This window comes from Amphiura filiformis, chromosome 12 (genome assembly GCF_039555335.1).
Source record: "Amphiura filiformis chromosome 12, Afil_fr2py, whole genome shotgun sequence".
Lineage (NCBI taxonomy): Eukaryota > Metazoa > Echinodermata > Ophiuroidea > Amphilepidida > Amphiuridae > Amphiura > Amphiura filiformis.
In genome coordinates, this window is record NC_092639.1 from 9,713,929 (window position 1) to 9,726,356 (window position 12,428).

General features: G+C 36.4%; 1 protein-coding gene across 1 annotated transcript in view; it reads right to left on the reverse strand.

Moving 5' to 3' along the window:
• Window positions 1-12,428, reverse strand: part of LOC140165760 (uncharacterized) — a 193,124-nt gene that overhangs the window by 128,140 nt on the left and 52,556 nt on the right. The gene's annotated exons all lie outside the window — the stretch shown is intronic.

A 12,428-nucleotide genomic window follows, 5' to 3' on the forward strand; every position in this document is an offset into this window, starting at 1 on the left:
CCAACTTCCCCTTACCCAAACCCTCTTCAGTTATGGCATTGTCAATTTGAAGGAAAAAAAGTATACATTTAGTCAAATGCACCTTTGGACGAACACATCCACCTTCTGGTGTTTTCTCAACCAAATAGTCCATCATTGCATGGACAAAAAAATCCAATGCTGTTGCCACAAAGAGGCACTTCTTGAAAATCATGCACTTGGACATAACAAACAAATAAATGATATAGATAAAAAAGTTAATAAAAAACATATAAAAGCAAAGATATATGCTGGTGGAAGTTGAATATTGATATTGCTCCACTCATGACTCATTTGATCTCATTATGTTTTTATAATTCTCATGCAGCACAAGTTCAAATTTATCTGTGTCAGTCAAAATTTGATGAGTGATCACTCATCCTATTTGTCTGTCGGTAATTATAACATTTACATGTATGGCTAAATGACTGACAAGAAACAGTATAGAAATGCCTATCATCACATCCTCCTAATAAGAAATGGTCATTACCTCATTTACCAACCTGCTTGCATATATGAAGAGATTGGATACAACATGTTTTAATGTAATTTATACATTGGTATGCGGTGTTTTGTGATATGAACGGAGGAAATTCACTCAAAGAGTGTGCTGAAAGTTGAGGGAATATATCTGATATCATGTATGTTTGAAAGCACTCTACAAGGACAAACCTTTAGCCAACCTGTTATTTATTATACTACATTCTTGTTGTTGACAATCGTGATATCTCATGATAACATCCACTCCAGCAATGATAATCGTTGGGAGCACACGACAGGAACACACAGAACTAATGAGGGGTACAAGTTGATATATGTTTGTAACCAATGTAGTAGTGTGTTATCACACTTGCTGGCTGCGCCTAACTCGTGTGATAACATACACATTCTGCCTAATGTTATTTGTATTGCATCAATATTGTTCGACCTATTGATATTATTTGTGGTATTTTTTATCATAGTGTTCATTTCTTCTTTATATAATAGGCTATGAGTTTGCTCCTAATTCAAAGATGTTAAAAAATTGTTTTCCAAAAATTATGTTAGTAATATGAAATCATAGTCTTAGTACGAGTCTTTGGTCTTGATTGCCACAGCATACAAAACAAAAACATCCTAAAAACTTCATATAACCCGGCATTTAATGTTATAACATTCTAAAACATTTTGTGTCTGCTGGGTACTTGCCATCACATATATTGGAGCACATGTGTTCCAATATGCCATTAGTCATCTCTGTCAAGACTATTTTAGTGGTCTCCAGTCAACTACTAAAAAAACAGAAGTCATGCAATGCCATATAGTACTCATTACTGTAAATCATCAACTATTTTTACATGTACTAACAGCTACTAACTTAGCACAATGATCTGATCTTAGGACACTGAGCTATTTTAATGTGTGTTGTTGTTGTTGTTGTTTACAATTGCTTGACAAGTTAATGTTTGAACCTTTGTGTTTACAACCTATATTATTATGGTAGGCTGGTTCATGCTTTCTATTTGACATTTAGGGGTTAATGACTATACATCAGTTGTTTTGAGGGTATTGTGAAATATCTAAACATTGTGCTTCGGAACCGAGGAATATTCTGAGGGTCGCCCTCTTTGTCTTGGAAATGCATTTTTGCTTCAATTTGTGGTTTTCCTATATAGATTTACTTTGCATTTGTTTTGTTTAAAAGTATGTGCTTAGAATAAATAAACGTAATTGACTTGAATTAAAGTTTACTTGGTTTTGATTTTATTACTTTTTACTAATATGTATTGAATGCAAGTAAAGTAGTACTATATACAGCCGTAATTTACGCTTGAAATTCAAAATTAATTAACACATTTTATCATGCTAGGAACACACAAAATACCATAGTGGTTGTTGTTGTATATAGGTTCCCTCATTCAAAGCACTGTGTATTAATATAAATAATAATTATACATGCTGACACGTCTATTGTCAGCCGGAACCATCATAATGTGCAGCTGCTACACGTAGCTTACTTTTCGCTTCGCGGAGCTAAATTGACCAATGATGTTAGAGTTTCTCATTCATGAATTGTCAGTTCAGTTCATGAATAGTCATCACATGAAATAATTTGGTGAAAAATAAATAGGTATCTATTGCAGCTTAATTTTGTTTTGACATTGTTTTTATGTTTCTAGAATTGTTCCTTAATTCATGTTGTGATTGGATAGTATTCCTGTGGATAGTATTGCGGCCTTTGACATTAATCGATTGATTTCTGTTGTGATTGTTCTCCATCGCTTTAAAATGTAGATTTTCATCATCTGGGCTTCAAACGTTCTTACAGTATGCATGATCTCCCATGTATAAGTGCTCCTGCATAACTTGGATTTTGCAGATGACTGCAACTTTTCAATATACTCCGCAAGATTAGGTTATAGCATGCATGATTGGAATCTGACATTATAAAATCCAACATGGTGTTACTCTTTAAAACTTGGGACAAGAAAGACTATATCATACAAAGTGACTTATGTACAGTTCATAAAATAAAGGATAACTTGCCAAGTTTTCAATTTTGATTTCAAAGTTTCACATGAACATGAAACCATGTTCCAGATTCTAACTATGGGTCACAGAGGAAATGCATCTTGGATGCATGATGTCTTTAACTTTGCAATTCTTGACAGGGAGTGACAGGGGCATGTGTGACCCCCTTATTAGGACCCTTTCCCCCATGCACTCTATCAACATCCCAGCAAACACAAAAATGAGTTTACAATGTTTTAAATAGTTATAGCCTATTTTGGGTTTTGGTTTAGATAAAAATGTTTTATTAACATTAAATGTCAGGTTACATAAAGGTTAAGAAAAACGTTTTGTATGAAAACACACTATAACAACATTTTTAAAATGTTTTCAAAGTGTTATTGTAAAATATTTTTTGCAAACATTTTTTGCCAAATATTTTGTCAATTCTTATATAACTTTATGTTAGAATATTTGCAGTAGGTTATCAACGAATGTTTTTGAGTGTTATGAAAACATTATATGCCCTTTATATAACCCGACATTTAAACGTTTTCTGGCAACCTTTTCTAACCTTTTGCGAATGATGTCCAAAACATTTTGTGTTTGCTGGGATATTTTAATATCACCTTGCATCACCACATTCCCCTCAGCTCCCCCTATTTTTAATGTGTGTCATCTCAACTGGGTTGTTTCTACTGCCCAAAGGCAGCTAACCATTCCAGTCTCCAAAGAGAGAGAACAGAAGGGAAGGAAAAAGAGAGAAAAGAAGAGAAAAAGAAAAGAAAGAAAAGTAAAAAAGAAAATCTGGTAAAACAAAAGCAAAAAATATGGGTATATAGACCTATACATAGTCCACTTCTTGAAAACAAGACCTTGTGAAGACAGATTTTGTTGCAACTTCTCAGTCCTTGTCGGAAACTTCATAAGCCTTCGCACCATCCAGCGACAATGTGTAAAATAACACATGAAAGATTTGAACCTTTTACGGTTGACCTATATCTAACAGGACAACACTGAATATAACAGTGCTGACAGTTTGCATAACTCGATTATGTTTATTAAAATGGGATGAAATTAGTCTCTTAATCACATTGTCATTCATTTTGTTTAATGTAAATACATTTCCTATAAGCTAGATAGCATAATGCATATAGCTCTATGTTTGCTAGTGATCCAAGTGACTGCAGTTGGCTATGTTGCCAAAAATGTCTTATCTTACATGCTCAGGAACATGATCTTAGGCATCTTTATAGAGGGTAGCCCAGATCAGTGAACAAAGCACTGCTTTCCACCTCTTTACATGTTAAAATACACAAAGATACAAAGTTATACAAAATATACAAATATTGAAAAATATAAAATTGCCTTAATCTTAAATTACAAAGCACATAAAATACCAAGAAAATCCTTATAAATTGCACTTGTGTACTCTCTAAATTCTAAAGAGTGAAAAAGTCAATCCTCCTAGGAGTGACTCTTCAGGTCAATCGAAAAGATTTATGTTTATTAAATTTTAACACACTTCAATCGAGAGAGATTGTGCTGAGGAAACACTCAGTGAAAAGATTGAAAATTTCACTCTAAAAAGATTGAAATTTCACTCTTTGCAGAGTGAAAATTTTACTCGTATGGAGGAAAATATGTGATTTTCACTCTTGGTAGATTGAAATGTCAATCTTTTCGATTGACCCGAAGAGTCACTCCGAGGAGGATTGACTTTTTCACTCTTTGGAATTTAGAGAGTAAATTGCATGCATATCATTAAAATACATGTACATTGGTTCACAATTTCAAATCAAATGAGCATAAAATGTAGATACAACAAAATTGCATTTATATATTAAATAGATTGCAAGAGTACAATGATAAAAAATAAATTTTATTAAATTACAAAAACTTGGTACAGCAAAATCCAAATGTTACTAGTACAAAATAAACCTGGGTGTGATTCACTGCGAAAGCCATCGGACGTCCCACAATTGCACAAAGACACAGGAGGTGCCGCACACGACCGAATCTCAAACGTAGAGTGCTACCATTGACTTTCACAGTGAATCAAACTAAAGTCTATCAAATTCAACAAGATAACTAACCATCAAAATTACCATCAAAATCTTACTTAAAGTAGTTTCTAATTGGTGCTTGTTCCTAAGCATGCTAAGGTAGCTTTCAACTGCTGATATCCATCTTGGTGAAGCCCTATTGCTGATTGGTGCTGGGTTAGCCATCTACCATTGCCTACTGGTGTCAATTGTGTTTATGAAGTAGCTCCCTATTGTTGACAGGTGTTGGGATATCTATCTACTGCTGATATTGGTGAAGATAAAGTAGCTTCCAATTGCTGATTGTTGCTGGGATAGCTATCTACTACTGATATTGGTGTTGATGAAGTAGCTTCCAATTGCTGATTGGTGCTGGGTTAACCATCTACTGCTGATATTGGTGTTGATGAAGTAACTTCCTTTTGATGATGTTGATGAAGTAGCTACCAATTGCTGCTTGTTGCTGTGAAGTAGATACATATTGCTGATTGCTGTTGATGAAATAGCTTTCAACTGTGCATTGGCGCTAAGGTAGCTATCCTGCTGATATTGTTGTTGATATGGTAGCTGCCAATTGCCGATTGTTGCTAATGCAGCTATCCACTACTGATATTGGTGTTGACGAAGTAGTTTCTAATTGCTGCTTGTTCCTAAGCATGCTAAGGTAGCTTTCAACTGCTGATATCCATATGATGGTGAAGCCCTATTGCTGATTGGTGCTGGGTTAGCCATCTACCATTGCCTACTGGTGTCAATCGTGTTTATGAAGTAGATCCCTATTGTTGACAGGTGTTGGGGTATCTATATCTACTGCTGATATTGGTGAAGATAAAGTAGCTTCCAATTGCTGATTGTTGCTGGGATAGTCATCTACTACTGATATTGGTGTTGTTGAAGTAGCTTCCAATCGCTGATTGTTGCTGGGTTAGCTATCTACTACTGATATTGGTGTTGATGAAGTAGCTTCCAATTGCTGATTGGTGCTGGGTTAACCATCTACTGCTGATATTGGTGTTGATGAAGTAACTTCCTTTTGATGATGTTGATGAAGTAGCTACCAATTGCTGCTTGTTGCTGTGAAGTAGATACATATTGCTGATTGGTGTTGATGAAGAAGATGTCAATTGTTCATTGTTGCTAAAGTAGCTATCTACTGCTGATATTGGTGTTGATGAAGTAGCTTCCAATTGTTGATTGTACTAGGTTAGCTATCTACTGCTGGTATTGGTGTTGATGAAGTAACTTCCTTTTGATGATTGGTGTTGATGAAGTAGCTACCAATTGCTGCTTGTTGCTGTTTACAATAATAATGAATGCCATACATAATCACACCAGCTTGTTGCTGTGTTCAAGGAGTTTATATAGGAAGGAGAGGAAATAGATTATATAACGCTTATTGTTCCTTTGTGCCAATTGGAGTTCCCGACACGCTATTCATTGAGAGGCACCTTTTGTTCGAGACAAAGGGCTTCCGCCATTAAATCGGTAACTGACCTGACCAGCGTATTAACGCTATAATAGGCAGGCTACTGTCAATAAGTGATGAAACGAAAGTCATGTAAAAGCGCCTATACGAACGAGAGGTACCTGTTGTACTAGTCCATCCCATGGGTGTGCGTGAGTTGTCGCATGCACACAAAACAGAGGTTCACCTAAAATACAAACCTATTGCAGCGCCCAAATTGGTTTGGGTGCTCATTTGATTATACTCAGTGAACACGCTTTGCTCTACCATTTCGCTACAGACAGTTCAGCAGCATAGGCATAGTGTGCGCTCTGTGTGGCGGATATAAGAATCTACACAAGTAAGTTGTCTACATTGTTTGCCAATAGGTCTACATATAAGGATTTGAAGTAATTATGATATCACTCCTACTGTAGTATTTTTAAGGACATTAGCCATGCGGTCCACATCGTGTTTTATTATGTATAGGCCTACCATAGTATTTTACATGAGCATCGCGTATATAGGAGTCTACCCTGGACCTCAAATGTGATATATTTGCTGATAACTCGAGAAGCATATAGCCATACTATTTCTGAATCAATCAATAAAGTAAAGCAAATCATACTTGTAGGCCTATAATACTATATTAAATATAATTGCGGACCAACCGATACAGCTCGATATGCCCAATGTATGAATAAAAGCACCTAACAATAAAGTCGCCCAATTGAACAGTTGTAGGTGTCGATCGCACGACTTCATTAATATTGATTGGCAACATTTTCCAATATGTCAGCGCTCAAATCGGACACAATAGAACAATAGACTCTTCAGTGCGTTGGCTGTGTTAGCCATGGAGCTATTATAAGATGGAGAGGAAATAGATTACGTAACGCATTGAAACCTTGTCCCGATTTGAAATCTGACAAGCTATTCATCGAAAGGTACCTTTTGTTTGGGACAAAGGGCTTCCACCATTAAATCGGTAAGCTGACCCGACAGTGTATTAACGCTTTACCTAGCAGGCTACTGTCAATAAGTGATCAAATGCAAGTCGCGTGAAAGCGCTTAATGGAATGAAAAGTACCTATTGTTATACATAAACCCAAGGGTGTGATTGAGTAGCCGTAAGCACAAAAGGCACACATTAGCCGCTAATGCATAGTTCGTTGTCACCCCACTGACATTAGGTGCTTCATTTAAATAAATTGAATGCGCCTGCTGAATGATTACACATCATGGCTGCCATGTCTATAATGGTATTAAATAGCTACGTCCCGGGAGCTACGTATACATGTAACATATAATAAGTCTACCGGTATAGGCCTATATAAAAGTTGTTTTACAAATTGAGATTTTATTTTATTTTATTTTAAGAAGGAGAATGTCATAATCAGTGGCGTACTGAAGGGGGGCAGCTCTTCTGTGAGAGGGCGAGGGAGGGGATTAGCCTGGAGGAGGGGATAAGAAGAATGAGAGGGGACTGGAGGAAGAGAGAAAGAGGAAGAAATAAAGAGAAATAAATAAATAGACGTAAATAAATAGAAAGGTGAGGAAAATGATAGGAATGAGGGGGGACAAATCGTAAGAGGGGATGGAGAAGGGAAGGGAGATAAGAAGAGGGAGTGATACTTTAGCAAGTACAGAGAAAGGAAAAGAAATGAATGACAAATAAATGTAGGCCTTATAATAATTATTATAGAAACTAAACACATCCCCCGCCCACACACACCCCCACACACACATAGGCCTAACACTAACAGCACTATAGGCAGCCATTCGATGATGCCAATGCCTTTATGCGTTACGTATTTAAAACGCCCAGTCAGATGTATTTTACACCTGCCAAGCACAAGTCACCCAATTTCGAAAATTGGACGTTGAATGTACACTCTCATGAATATTGATTGGCAACATTTTCCAATATGTCAGCGCTCAAATCGGACACAATAGAACAATAGACCATTCAGTACGTTGGTGTTAGCTATCTACTACTGATATTGATGTTGATGAAGTAGCCTCCTATTGTTCATCTGATACACAGCAGATCAGGCTGATAAATATTCCACAACCCAATGGTCACGGCTGGGATAGCTGGAGTACCAGTGGACTGAATATAACTTAATGCCACAGGAGTTAATAGACATACTGGTGGAGGAAGAGGAACTTGAAGACCAAGAAGATGGAGAGGAGGAAGATGAGGAACTTCTGCAGTGGCAGCACCAGAAATTTTTTTTGTTTTGGGGGGGCATTAAGGGGCCAAATAATATACCCTATATCTCCAATACGAAAGGTTGAAATTTGCATGATGATTGGCATTTTCCTCCCAGCTACATACACTTAAAAGCCTAACCCTTTTTAAAGGGTTAAAAGTACATTATCATTAGATTTATATAAACATCAAAAATGTTGATTTTTAATAATTTGACATAAAAATTGTATTTATATACTGCAAATTTAAAAATCTAAATAAATTATTTGATATCAGAGGGACACTCCTTGTATTCAGAACGCAATTTTGGTGTATCTGTTGAGCTCTCAGGTCCCACAAAAATACTGTGCAAAGGTGAGTGACTGAGTCCTTAATATTTAGTGTTATAAATGACAACTGCAAATGTAACATAAAATTGCAATAAAAATCCAAACAGTAATGTCTCAGTCCCTTGCTATTCCTTTTATCTTATTTTGAGTCACAATGATGTCACTTTCCAAAGTGACCTTGAACTCTGAAATCAGTGTTGATTCTTGGTGTCTCTTTAGGATTTCTATATCCCCTTATGTAATGATGAAGCATATTACAATTGGAGGGGGTTAAATCACATATGAAATGAATACATGCAAGCACGGGATATCAGGATGTGTTCAATTGCTGACAGAACTGGGTGTGAAAAGACAGTATCGTCATAAACATAAACAAGATGAAATGGGATAATTAACAATAGCTACTGCTGAAAACTATAGGAGTAGGAACCCTTAGGACTTCTGCTTATATTGTATGTTTGTTTATTGTACCAGGTTGCAAGAGGTGCTACAATACCCTATAGTTTTGGGTTATGAAAAGAAGGAAAATGTCATAGGGTTAAACCTGGCAAGGGTGGTGAAACCACTGTGTTATTAAAGCCATAATGTACGATCTTATAATATGAAATTGGTTAATTTTTTTCAAACCTGATTTTTTTGCATATTTGTAATGTTTACACATGTCCCAACTTGCACCTAAATGGAATCGGCCAAATTTGTTGTCTTTCTACAAAATCCAGTGCCAATCCACTATAAAAATTGAAAAAATAAAAGTTGTTCAAAAAGACCTGCTTTTTGTGTTTTTTAAGAGTAAATGTATCACTACTTTCAGATGTAAAAAATTGCCAACACCACTTGCATATTTTTCTTTCAGGAAGTCATGATGTTTTTTAACACTAAAACTCAATGTAATGTGAGCTACGTTACCGACTACAAAATGGGCTGGTTTTACTCAATCCAAGGTCATAAAAAGCAAACTAAAGAACACTTGAGTGAAATGTAAAACAGATTTCACCATTTCATAGAGGTTTTGAAGATGCGTAAATGAGTGTGTAACGAGCTCACAGTAACGTAGTTCACTGGTTTTTAATGTTTTAATGTGATTTGCGAACGTTAGAACGTTATGTCGGTTAATTCTAATATAAATGGGGTTCGACCACTGGTAGCTTTCACATATTATTAGGAAGTACATGTAATACAAGTGCATACTATAGAATCCTGGTAACGTAGCTCACCAATCTTAACATGGTCGGTCGAAATTTCAATGTTTACAACATTTCTATGCCAAAAATGCTACAGCATCACAATTTTTACTGTGATTTTTGAAAACCTATGAGTGTTTCCTTTCAAAAATCGCAAATTACATTGATACCACTGTTTTACTTCTTTCCAATAACATGTGTTAAAAAGGGGTAACGTAGCTCACAGCATTTTGGTGGAAAGTGCAATTTATTTTAGAATTACACAAAGACGCTTTTAATCACTAAAAAATAATGTTGATAAACAATATGATGGTGCGTTATCTAATTAAAAAACAACAAATATGTAAAGAAATCGCATTTATTCAAAGAAAATATTCAGGGTTAGATGTGACACTTGAGCAGTGGAAACGCATTAGTAGCGATTTTTGAGCCTTTGCGAGGGTTAATCAGGCTAAAGAAAGCATTTAAAGTATGGAAAACTATATATGTCCGTGTAGATCTTGTTGAGTTCTACCAGAAAAAGAACATATTTGATGCCCTAAATGCTCGACAAAGTGTTTGTGGACCAAAGAATGGAAAAAAGGCTATTGGCACCGGATTTTGTAGAATGAGCGATATTATCATAATTTAGCCGTCTACACTTGGAATGTACTGCATTATGCTTCATAGTGACGACTGATTATCTTAGAGTCCATATCGTGACGGACTTCTGAAAATATTAAATGCGATTTTGGTTGTGCGCCGTAGTACCGCGCCGCTGTGACAAGATCGCGCTCTGAAATTCTAAAAACACTTTTATTTCAGACAATACGGTAAGTGCACAGCAGCGTTGGAAATAGCTGGTATCGCGTAGCAAAATGCTACACAATTTTATCAATTTGCTACTCAATTTTTGAGTTGAGTAGCATTTTTATACCATAGACTTACACACTGAAGTATGTGAATGTACTGAGAGAAAAGTAATGAAAGCAAATGCTACGCATGCTTAATTCCAACACTGGCTGCACAACCCACAGCTTGAATTTCTTAATTTGTTAAAATTAAAAGTTTGTTTTGCCTTTTAGAAAAAGTGGAAAAAACTGGGTTTGCTATATGCAGCACAAACCTGCAAACACTGCTCCAAGTAATCAATTGTGTTTAGCAAACTAATTGAAACAGTGTATATGCACCTCAAAAATACCACATTTTCTAATGGGAAATGCAATGTAATGACTAAAACCAAAATGAATGGGACAAGTGAATAAGTAAAACTATAAGGAAGGAGGTGGAAATGGATTGGTCATGTGCTAAGGATGGACAACAATAGCCACTGCATGACAGCACTTTCCTGGGCTCTAGAAGGCAGAAGGAAAGTTGGTCACTCTAAGACAATGTGGAGGCAGACAGTGGAAAAAGAAAGAAAGAAACTAGGGTGGATGTCATGGAATGAAGCCAAGCCAATAGCTAGAGACAGAGACAGCTGGAGGAGGAGACTTGCAGCCTTTATGGGCCACAGGCCCGAAGAGGATAGGTGAGGTATGTAAGGTCAGGAACGATAAAGGCCACATGTGCATTCATTAATATCACTGTGATTTACCCCCGGTCCCCGCACTCCGTGCATCCGCGGGTATTCATGCTTGTCAGTGAACTTTAAAAACACCCCTTTTGCATCTCATTTCGCCAAGTTTTTAGGGAAAACACCCTTTTTAACAATTTCGCTAATTATTTGCCCTTCGACAATACCCCTCTTTTCGCTAAAACGCGAACGATATTTCTAACATACCCTTTTCTGACAGAAACACGTAGGCTGCTCCATGAAAATACCCTTTTTTTTTTCAATTTCGCGAACACATGGTTTGAAAAAACACCCCTTTCTTGTGTGTTTCGCGAATCGCATTTCTTCATCTGAAAGCACCCCCTATTTCGCGAAATTTTCGACGAGCATGAATACCCGCGGATGCACGGAGTGCGGGGACCGGGGATTTACCATGTTCAATTGGTAAACTTCATACAACTCGGGATACAACTAGAGCTGTTGTTATTATTTTAAACCAAGATTCTAGTGCCAAGTCTACTCTATCCAGTGAACATGAGTCACAGAATCTGTGAAGGTCACAAGTACATGACATGACATCAGAATAGATGAACGTCATCAAGTGTGCATGTATTCCAATTTCCATTTCCTGTTGTCAGTACGGTACATTGTAAATATGCTATTTTTTCACTAATGTGTAATATTAATTAGTACATTTCAATCAAGTTCTTCAAACATCTAACATAATATGAATAAGGAGTTGATCTCGCTCTTTTGTGCCAAAGTCTGATGCCTATTAGCTCCTATTTGCCAGTGAAGTGTTACGTACGTGTAATCCAATTATCACTCTATGTCAACTGGATCACGCTTTTGAGTTCAGCACCACCATCAAAATGATTGCAACACAAAGTCTATGGCATGTATTACCAATTCCAAAAGGTGCATGATCCAGTAGTTACATGTAACCACTTCGCTGGCAAAAACCAATTGAGATATGCTAGTGAGATATGAAACAACCGTTAATATGCCAATAAAAAAGATTGGTGTTACAATAATACTTCATTGGAATGTACAGCCACATGTATCGCTAATATAATGTAGTCTAACTGCAAGTTATAATTTTATTTGAGGCGTTTATTTGGTCAAAAACCTTTTATATGCTTGTAGACTAGGTTATATGATATCAAGCAAAT